General features: G+C 42.1%; 1 long non-coding RNA gene across 1 annotated transcript; it reads right to left on the minus strand.

The window, feature by feature from the left end:
• Window positions 1-8,410: 8,410 nt before the first annotated feature.
• Window positions 8,411-10,680, minus strand: LOC131524413 (uncharacterized). Its single transcript, XR_009266980.1, has 2 exons — window positions 9,153-10,680; window positions 8,411-9,049 (listed from the first exon to the last, which is right to left on the minus strand). It is a non-coding gene; the product is annotated as an uncharacterized LOC131524413 (long non-coding RNA).
• Window positions 10,681-11,501: the final 821 nt, after the last annotated feature.

Raw genomic sequence — 11,501 nt, forward strand, 5'->3', positions numbered from 1 at the left:
CTTGGTACTCCTCACCAGGGCGTCACCACACATGCTGGACACCATCTGAGCCAAACAAGTTTACCTTAATCTCATCAGACCACAGGACATGGTTCCAGTAATTCATGCTCTTGGCCAGCTTGTCTTCAGCAAACTGTTTGCAGGCTTTTTTGTGAGCTAGCTTCAGAAGAGGCTTCCTTCTGGGACGACAGCCATGCAAACTGACTTGTTGCAGTGTGCGGCGTATGGTCTGAGCACCGACAAGCTGACCTTCCACTTCTGCAACCTCTAAAGCAATGCTGGCAGCACTCATGCGTCTGTTTTTTGAAGCCAGCTTCTGCCCCTAATGCACAGCACGAGGACCTAACTTCTTTGATCGACCCTTGTGAGGCCTGTTCCGAGTGAAACCCGTCTTGGAAAACCTCTGTATGACCCTGGCCACTGTACTGTAACTCAGTTCCAGGGTGTTACCGAACTTCTTATAGCTTAGGCCAGGGCTATTCAATTAACTTCCTTTGAGGGCTGGATTATCGAATTGAACATTTGAAGGGGGCCAAGGGGGTGGGGGGGGCTGTCCCGATCTTTTTCTGGGGGTCTATAAAATTGGAAATTAAATTGAAATACATATTCATCAGTAAAATGAACTAATACCGTATTGTCCCGAATATAAGACGACCCTGATTATAAGACGACCCCCCTTTTTCCAGATGTACCTTTTGGAAAAAGGCTTTTTGAAATCTAAATCTTTTTTTTTTTTTTCCTCTCTCTTTCTCTGTAAAACATTTTTCTTAAATTATTTTCAAATTGCATATTTTTCCTATTTTAGTTTTTGTTTTGAAAGTATGGTAAATACTGGTAAAATGTACTAACAATGACATTGAAAAATATACACTTTTTGATATACCATTGAAATAAAAGGTAGCCCATCTGAATTATATAACATTTAGGCTATCCATCTCATAGCCTACCAAAATTTTATCACAGTAGAAGTGAAATCTTATTGTAGTCTTCAAATCTGGGTACTGTCTTATGTTTTTAAATCACTTACAGAGGAAGTTTGTTCCCATCAGGCTAACATGACAGTCACGACTCGTGCCGCTGTAAGCTTTTGTTTTTCTTTTGTTTTCACTTGCGATCTTTACAACACACATTACATTACATATTTCATGGCACACTCGTTTTATGCGTTTTTGGCGCCACCTGTTGTTGTGGGTGTATTACTGACATGTCATATGTATTTTCAAGAAAAAAACATCGTCTTATATTCGGGTCAATACGGTAATACCAGCAGAAACATCTATAAAAGGTTAACATTAGTGCTGTCTGCCATTCAATTATTTATTTAATTTCTTTACATTTTATATATTTGTTCTGTAATTAATTTAAAAAATGTGACTAAACGAATATTAATATATTTCTGTTGTCTCATTTTCACACTGAACTTCCAAATTAATATAGAAACAACATAAAGATGGTATATTTTAAATATGTCTTTAATGGAATCTTTTTAATAGCCTATTATTAATGAAGAAGTAGGCTAGCATTGATACAAATAATGTTACTGTTGTCTCGATTAAAGCCTATTGTTCCCTTTAATTTTAGCCATTAATTACAGCCATTTAATATGACAGTATAATTGAAATGTTATGATACTATTTTCAACATTTAATAGGTTTTGAAAAATATTTAAAAAAAATATAGGCTTCACATAAACTATAAATTGTATGTATAGGCTATATTGATTATTCTTTATTCAATCTACAAAAGTTAATCAGCAAGCAGAGCAGTCAAGTGATTTCTCTTTTTCTTTAGTTCTTTGATTTACATCAATCACAGACTGCAGCAGGTTTCACTTTAAAAGCAGCGCTGTTTCTTTAATAAAACCTGATGCACATGACACGGATTTGACAAACATCCAATTTTCTCCAAACTCTTTACGGTCATTTAGGATTTTATAACTGATTTAAGACTGTGTTTATGAGGTAACTCGCCAAAACCTCTTATTTTTACATCCTTGTGTGTGGTTTTGTCCATTCCTGCTTTGATAAAACTTGTAGTGTGTGGGACTCACATCACCTAAGACATTGTGATTTTGGGTCACACTTCACTCAAGGTGCGGTTATGAGTATATCAGATGACCAATTCCCACCTCACTTAGTCTAGTGCACCAGTCGAAGACTGGTAATTTGGCAATGCGGGCGTGTTTCCCACAAGCTGTTCAATAATTTGAATTGCACACATTGGAGGGAGCTGGTCAACTGATTTATCTGAAAGATTGGTGGTTTAGCTAGCTAGTAGAGCCTTGGATCATCAACACAAAGAAGACACAATTGTAATAAGATAAATGAAATTTATTAACAATAGATATGCAAGAGTAAATACAACAACTAGTGATGATACCAATAAGTGAATATGCACTGCTAATAGAGAATAATAGACAACTAAATATGAAGGAAGATACTGAGTAAATCGAAGAAACAAATAAATGGAATGAACACAGAATGGCTGAATGCAATGCTGTTGAGCTGAATGTAGCAATGGAAGAGATTTCTATGGAAATGTTGCTTATGGGAACCACTTAATGGCTCTGGTGGAATTAACAATAAATAACTGCTTATTTATCTCTGAACAAATAATATAGCTATTATTCGTAATGCTGACCCCAAGTAAATGCTATCTAAACAGGTTAGAGAAACATAGGCTGCAGGTATAAACTAAGCCAAGGTCTTTAGGAAAGAGGTTTGGTAAGTTTATAATTACGTTCCACAGGCAGGTGATCACAGCGTTGCGTTCCGGTAGCTGTCAATGCGCTGACCTGGAGGATGCTGAACTGCTGTTGTGCCACAAAGGGTCCTTAGATAGCATGGACCGGGCAGCTGGGTCAGATGGGTCTTCACGGGGTCCTTTGCAGCCTGGCTGCATCGTTGAGGAGCCGTGGGTTTCAGGCAGTGTCTGCCACTGCGGAGGTCCTTTGCAGACTGGGCTGCTTTCAGAGCGGCAAGAGTCAGACGGGGTCTGTCACTGCTGGGTCCTTTGCAACTGAAGGGCAGCCAAATGCAATAAGAAAGGTTTGCTCAGGAGCTGAGTTAAACCTTAGCTGTCTTGAAATCTCTTTCCTCGTCAGGCCAGAGACTCAGAACGTCGTATCTGCTACTGTCTCTCTGGATGTATCAGAGACTCAGAACTTTGGTGTTTCTGTTAGTGTCTCTCTAGATGAAAGACTCAGAAACGGGGAGTGTTCCTGTTGCTGCCTTCCCGGTAACAGGACTCAGACTCTCAGAGGTCGGGTTTCAAGTATAATTCGTTCGAAGTAATGGTGCTTCATATAACGTTATCCAAAGAAACAAGTGTTAATGATAAATCCCCTGTGATGTTTGTACTGGCTACTGTATACAGGCCACCAGGGCACCATACAGACTTTATTAAAGAATTTTCTGATCTTCTATCGGAGTTAGTGCTGACTGCAGATAAAGTCCTAATCGTTGGTGATTTTAATATCCATGTTGATAATGAAAGAGATTCGTTGGGATCAGCATTTATAGACATTCTAAACTCAATTGGTGTTAAACAACACGTGTCAGGATCTACTCATTGTCGAAATCATACTCTAGATTTAATACTGTCACATGAAATTGATGTCAGTGGCATTGAAATTTGGCAGCAGAGCAAGTAAAAAGCTGTAAAGCCAACTCCTTGTTACAAATATGGTAGAACCATTACCTCTACCACAAAATTCAATTCAATTCAAAACGTTTATTGTCATATGCACAGTGAGGAAAAGCAAGTTTCCCTGTACAATGAAATTCTTTCTTTGCAGTCCACACTGAATGCCAAGACAAGTGCAAATTATGTAAAAATAAAAACAGACATACACCTAAATAGAATAAAAATAAATAGAAAAATACACATAAATAAGAAAAGAAAACAGTAGTGCAGTAGTCTGTAACAACTGAGTGCAACTACATAATAACAATAGCAGCTTTAACATTAATAATGTGCAAATCAAGATGAAGATACTTGATATGAAATAGCAGCAGTAACATTAGCAATGTGCAAAATTTTTGCTGTAGCAGTTTAGTCCACATATTCTATGAGATATGTGAGACTAGTCTGTGTTCACTGGCTACCCGTTTAACAGTCTAATGGCTGAGGGAAGAAGGAGTTCCTTAATCTGAAGTCTACATTTCACACTCCTGTACCTCCGTCCTGAGGGTAGGAGTGTGAACAGTCCATGTTGTGGGTGGGTGGGGTCCTTAAGGATGGAGGCAGCTCTCCTGTGAACTCTGCGATGGTAAATGGTCTGCAGGGAGGGCAGTGGAGTCCTGATGATCTTCTCAGCAGTCTTCACCACTCTCTGCAGACGCTATGTCCTCACTGTAATGCTGCCATACCACACGGTGATGCAGCTGGTCAGAACGCTCTCAACAACACAGCTGTAGAAGTTGCTGAGGATCTTAGGTGACATGCCAAACTTCCTCAGCCTCCTTAGGAAGTACAGCCGCTGTTGTGCTTTCTTAACCAGCTGGGTGGTGTTGAGTGTCCAGGTGAGGTCCTCGCTGATGTGGACCCCCAAGTATTTAAAGCTGCTCACCCTCTCCACTTCAAGATCTCGGATAAACAGTGGCTGGTGAGTTCTCCTCTCCTTCCTCATGTGCACTATCATCTCCTTTGTCTTGTCCGTGTTGAGGGTGAGGTTGTTGTCCTCACACCATGTCATAAGTCTGGCCACCTCCTTCCTGTAGGCTGCTTCATCTCCACCAGTGATCCGTCCTATCACTGCAGTGTCGTCAGCGAACTTCACAATGATGTTGTCCTTGTGGAAGGCGACACAGTCATGTGTGAACAGTGTGTAGAGGATGGGACTGAGAACACACCCCTGTGGGGTGCCAATGTTTGTTATGATGGTGTCTGAGGTCCTATTTCCAATCCTGACAGACTGCGGTCTACCAGTCAGGAAATCTAGGAGCCAGTCGCAGAGTGTGGGGTGTAGTCCAAGTGCAAGCAGTTTGTGGGTGAGTTTATGGGGGATGACCGTGTTGAAAGCAGAACTGTAGTCAATAAAGAGCATCCTGATGTAAGTGTCTTTATCTTCCAGGTGAGAGAGGGAAATATGGAGAGCAGCAGCAATGGCGTCTGAGGTGGACCTGTTGGTCCGGTATGCATACTGCAGGGGGTCCAAAGTGTCTGGCACGCTGTTTGAATTTGGGCCAGCACCACTCTCTCAAAACACTTTGCGATGATTGAAGTGAGTGCTACTGGCCTGTAGTCATTCAGACAGGTTGGGGGGCTCTTCTTGGGAAGGGGGACGATGGTTGAGGTTTTGAAGCAGGTTGGGACGGTGCTTTGACTGAGGGAGAGGTTAAAGATGCACGTGAGTACGTCGACCAGCTCTGTAGCACAAGCTCTGAGGGCCCGCCCAGGTATGTTGTCTGGCCCTGCTGCCTTACGGGGGTTGATCTTCCTCAGTGCTTTGTGTACCACAGCTGATGAGACGGTAGGAGGGGAGGGGGTTGGGTGGTCTGAGTGTGTGTGCCTCCTCTCTGTGTTGACGTTGGAGGTCTCGAAGCGGGCATAGAATATGTTGAGGTCATCCGGCAGGCTGTCTGAGGGGCTGATATTAGTGTTTGTGGTGGTCTTGTAGTCAGTAATGTGCTGCAGGCCTTGCCACATCCGTCCGGCGTCGGCAGTAGAGTAGAAACTGTCCAGCTTCTCTTTGTACTGCCTCTTAGCCACTGTAACGGCTCTTCTCAACCCATACTTTGCAGCTTTGTACTCAGTCTCGTTGCCTGATGTAAATGCAAGAGATCGAGCACGTAGCATGTGGCGTACCTGGGTGTTTATCCAGGGCTTCTGATTGGGGAACTTCTTGACTTGTATGGTAGGTATGATGTTATCAACACAAGTGCTAATGTACCCAGTCACATACTCAGCATAATCCTGTACGCTGACAGAAGAGTCCTCCAAAGTGGCTGCAGCTTTAAACACATCCCAGTCTGTCAGAGCAAAACAGTCCTGTAAGATGCCCTCAGTCTGAGGGGTCCAGAGTTTAACCTGTTTGGTGATGGGGTTTGTTTGTTTTAGTCTTTGTCTGTAGGCTGGGTACAAGAACAAAGAGATGTGGTCTGACTGTCCAAAGTGGGGGCGGGGTGCAGCCCTATACGCACTGCGTATGTTGCTGTAAACATTGTCCAATGTGTTGTTTTCGCGGGTGGGAATGTCCACATGTTGGTGATATTTGGGAAGTACAGCCCGTAAATTGCACTGATTAAAGTCGCCAGCGGCGATAAAAACAGCATCAGGGTGAGCCGTTTCTAGCGCTGAAAACGTTGTAGAGCTTGCCGAGCGGCTGTGGAGTTAGCTCATGGAGGGATGTAAACAGCAGCTATAAACACAGCAGTGAATTCTCGGTAGATAATAGGGACGGCATTTCAGCAGTAAAAACTCCACATCTGGCGAGCAGTGCTTATAAACAGTCTGTATATCTCCACACCACGAGTTGTTGATAAACACACACACCTCCCCTTTAGCCTTACCGGAGGCTGTGGTCCGGTCTCCTCGATGTAATGAATGAGTCTGTAGTTGAACAGAGGATTCCGGGGCTTTCTCTGAGAGCCAGGTCTCGGTGAAAATCAGAGCGCAGCATTCTCTCATTTCCCATTGTGATGTGATCCTTGCTCTCAGCTCGTCCAGTTTGTTTTCCAGAGACCGCACATTAGCTAACAAGAGGCTGGGTAGCGGTGGTCGGTTAGCGGGCCTTTAGCCTAGCATGAAACCCTCCCTCTTGCCTCGCTTACGCCGCCGCCTCCGGAGCACTCTCCTCAGGTCAGATTCCTCGTTTGAGCTCGGTGCTTCGAGGCCTTCCTGTGGTTGGCGGCGGTAGTTGCGGGAGCGAGTAATGAGTTGTAGCTCCGGTGGTATAAAACTGGTAAATTCAAAACGGTTGTCTGAGTTAGCGATGTCCATCAGTGCCTGTCTGCTATATGTTAGCAGTGCATTGCATTTGTGCACTGTAGAGAAAAAAATAAACAAACAAAAAAGAAGAAAAAGACGGCATTCAAGTGGGGAGCGAGCAAACACGTCTGCCTCGGGGGGCGCCATGATCTGCTGCTTTATAAGTAATCTTCCTGACTTATCTCAGTTCCTCAGCATATCCAACAGCTCAGAACAACTTGATGATGTAACTGAAACTATGGACTCTCTCTTTTCTAGCACTTTAGATGTGGTTGCTCCTTTACGCTTAAGGAAGATTAAGGATAAGAGTCCAACACCGTGGTATAATGAGCACACTCGTGCCCTAAAGAGAGCAGCCCGGAAAATGGAGCGCAGCTGGAGGAAAACTAAATTAGAGGTATTTCGTTTAGCTTGGCGGGAAAGTACCCTATCCTACAGAAAAGCATTAAAAACTGCTAGATCTGATTACTTTTCGTCTCTTCTAGAAGAAAACAAACATAACCCTCGGTATTTATTCAATACAGTAACTAAATTAACGAAAAATCAAGCATCAACAGGTGTTTTATATTCCCAAGAGCATAGCAGTAATGACTTTATGAACTACTTCACTTCCAAGATCGATACTATCAGAGATAAAATTGTATCCTTGCAGCCGTCAGCTACAGTATTGCATCAGATAGCGCACTATAGATCCCCAGAGGAACAATTCCATTCATTCTCTACTGTAGGAGAGGAAGAATTGTATAAACTTGTTAAATCATCTAAACCAACAACATGTATATTAGACCCGATTCCATCTAAACTACTAAAAGAGCTGCTTCCAGAAGTCATAGATCCTCTTTTGGCTATTATTAATTCATCATTGTCATTAGGATATGTCCCCAAAACCTTCAAATTGGCTGTTATTGTTATTAATGTTAGGGGGTTCCCTGCTGGAAAAATGTTGCATATGTTGTGTTTTGGTGCTGGTATGCTGGTGACCAGCATGGGATGCTGGTGGTATGCTGGTGGTGACCAGCATGGGATGCTGGTGGTATGCTGGTGAGCAGCATGGGATGCTGGTGGTATGTTGGTGACCAGCATGGGATGCTGGTGGTATGCTGGTGACCAGCATGGGATGCTGGTGGGATGCTGGTGATATGCTGGTGACCAGCATGGGATGCTGGTGGTATGCTGGTGACCAGCATGCTATGCTGGTGGGGATGCTGGTGACCAGCATGGGATGCTGGTGGTATCCCAGGTAGCCCGAGTACGCTGGTCCGAGTCCGGTTGCCGAAACTGAGCCGACACTGCCGGCATCAGGCCACAATCACGCCAGCATAGATTATACAATTAGCCGGTACTGGGCCGAGTCTGGATACCAAATGGAAATGTATATGAAATACAAACCAATATTAATTTAATTAATAACAACAACAAAATTTACCAAAACAATATTATATATTGTGACGGGGTGGAAGAATCACGCGACAAGGAGAGCTCAAATAAATACCCCGGAGGGTGGATTTATTCAAAGATAATGAAGGTGCGATAAGTGCAAGGTGGCTGGTGGCAGTATTGTGGTGCTCTCCGTGAGGGATTCCTTCCGTGCGGTGCAAACTCCGTTGTGCCCTCGTCAGAGCTGGGTCGGTCACTCACTGGCGTCTGTGGAGAGAGAAGATATCACACATTAAGCCTCAGTCTGGAGGAAGTCCGTCTTTCCTCTCACCCAGCCGCGTCCGGCTTATATGGTCGTGGGTTGAGGAGTTTCAGGTGTGACCGACCCAGCCGTGATGAGCCTTTGTCTCCAGGGCAACGCTGATGAGAGACCGGGACGCTCGTCACACTATATATATATAGCCTACATGGATAAGAACGGTTCACTTTATTAATTGGTTCTCTAAAAACTACAAAAAAATGTATTATTAAAGCCAGTATTTTTTTTAACAATGTTGTTTCCACAAATATTACACACACACACACGTGCAGTTCCCTCTTCAATACCCCCCAGTAGGAATGACACCATATAAATGTAAAAAGTATGAGAATTTATTTGAATTTATTATTGAAAATTTGACATCACCAAATGCATAAAAAACACTTTAGAACCTCTAAGAACTCCCAGGACCTCAAGTTTATCCTAAAAGAGGACAGAAAAAAGGAAAGAGAGATAAAGAGGGGACACATATTGACACATAGTTTAGTCAGATCTCAATGGTAAATGGTAAATTTGGAGCATATACCTTAAGAAGAATTTCTTTGTTTTAGGACCTGCTCTCTTCTTCCATGCCTTCTGTTATAAACTTCTCAGTTTCTCCATCCAGCACAATGCAGTATTTGCAGAAAAATAAATAAATATATATATATTTATAAAAAATATATATCAGAATCAGAATCAGAAAGAGCTTTTATTGCCAAGTATGCTTGCATATACAAGGAATTTCTTTTAGTGTCAAAACCTTCCAGTTCACAGAGACAACAACGACACACAGACAATAAAAATAAGATGAGAATAAAAAAGCATTGAACTGTTCTGTAGATTGCCTGGGGGAAGAAACTGTTCTTGTGCCTGGCTGTCCTGGTATATATGTGTGTGTGTGTGTGTGTGTCAGTCTGGTATATGTGGCACATGTTTGCCTATTTAAACATGAAGCTGGTTTTCCTAATGCCGAGTTCACACTGCACGATTTTCAAACTCGTCGGATCGCTGTTGTTTTCACACTGCGTGACTATCTGGGGTAGCATTCAGTCGCTGCTGTGTTCACATTGCACGATGGATCGGCGACAGGGGCTTTCACATTGTACGATTTCACAATAGGAAGAATCGCCGACAACTCTGTCTGATCCGCAAACTACGTTTCACAACAAAACACACGCGAGAAGTGATAAGGAAATAACGCGAGAACCTGCGTGCGTCAGCCCGTTGTTCTCAAGCGAGACTGGAAGTATTAAAAAAATATAGCCCGCAAATTGTCTGTGCCCTGATTTCCAGCTACAAAAAGAAAAACAGATTATGCAGGAGGGAGATGCAGGGAACAGGGATTGTGTTCTGCAAAGAGTGGTAAATAATAATTTTGCAGTAACTGTTATGCTGATGTTGCGGCTGGTCAAGCGTTTGTGCTTGTTTCTGTATGATATAATTGTACATATTAAAATACTGATATGGTCTATAACTCCTCACCGAACTTCCCTCTGCCCTGTATCTTTGTCTCTCATTGGCTGAAGGTCATCGCGATAGTTTTCAGTCAGAAATCATTGCACACAGCAGGATTGTGAATCGCCGACAGCTCCAGATATTTAGCATGCCAAATATTTCACAGGCGTCGGCGACGTGACGGCGATTCTCTCAGATTGCGTCTTTGGTAATTCACACTGCGCGATTGTCACTCGCGTGAACGAGCTCCGATTTGCCTTCCGATTTCGGGCATTTGTCGGCGATTTATCAAAACCTGTCGGCGAGTGAAAAATCGGGCTAAAATCGTGCAGTGTGAACTCGGCATAACTTAGCATAAAGACCAGGTAGGAAGAAAAAGTAATCACAAAAATATTAGAAGAAATGTAGCAGGAACATTATTACACTATTCACATAATATGTTGTGTAATTAAATAATTAAATTCACTAACAAACTACAAAATACATAACTTTTAAAACAAATCAGATAATGCTAGACTGTTAAATAAATAAATAAATAAATGACTGCTGCATGACATATATTTAATGAACCTAAATAAAAAAAAAATTAGAAAATGTTTGACAATCAGCTTAAAAAATATATACTTACAAAGCCAAAGACTGTGCTGTGCTGTGGTGTGGAGGCTTTGGGGTGCAGCAGCTACTGACACACAAACAAAGGGGAGAAAAAGAAAAAGCGTCACTCAATATCAGATAATGTTTGTACAAACTGAACATGGCAAATCCAAGATGCAGGATGACTGCTTGACTGATCACTTACAACAATCGGATGACAATCTGAAAAAAGAAAGAAAAAAAGAATAAATATTTTCATTATTAAAAATAATGATAATTTTACTTGAATATGACTTTTATTTCTTCCCTGGTGTATACACATGCATACATGTTTTACTTTTATTGTAATTATTTGTTATTAAAAAGCAGAAATATTATTATTTTTACTATTATTATCTCATAAGGATAGGCTACATTGGCTTGTGTGAGTCTTCTGTCTCTCGCTCGCTCTACCACACACGATGAGAGAGAGAGAGAGAGAGAGAGAGCGTTCAGTGTGCGTCAGTGTCGCGCGCTCTCACTCAGACAAATCGTGAGACAACACTGCTTAAATGTGAAAATATTAATGATAATTGTAAAATGAATATATAGGCTACATTTTTTTAAACTAACGTTACCTTGACCGACATGAATGTGAAACGAAAGGAGGTTTTCTCAATTCTAGCAGATCTGCGCAAATGACGTCACACAGATATAACGGCATTAACGGTGTAATTAACAATGCTGAAGAGCGGGCCATACAAAATAAAGACGGAAAGGCTCGTTTATGTGAACAGTAGGCTTATGGTACATTTAAATGACAAGCCGTCGATTTTATACTTATGTACACAAAAAATACTTTACC

The sequence above is a fragment of the Onychostoma macrolepis genome, chromosome 18 (genome assembly GCF_012432095.1).
Source record: "Onychostoma macrolepis isolate SWU-2019 chromosome 18, ASM1243209v1, whole genome shotgun sequence".
In the NCBI taxonomy this organism is placed as follows: domain Eukaryota; kingdom Metazoa; phylum Chordata; class Actinopteri; order Cypriniformes; family Cyprinidae; genus Onychostoma; species Onychostoma macrolepis.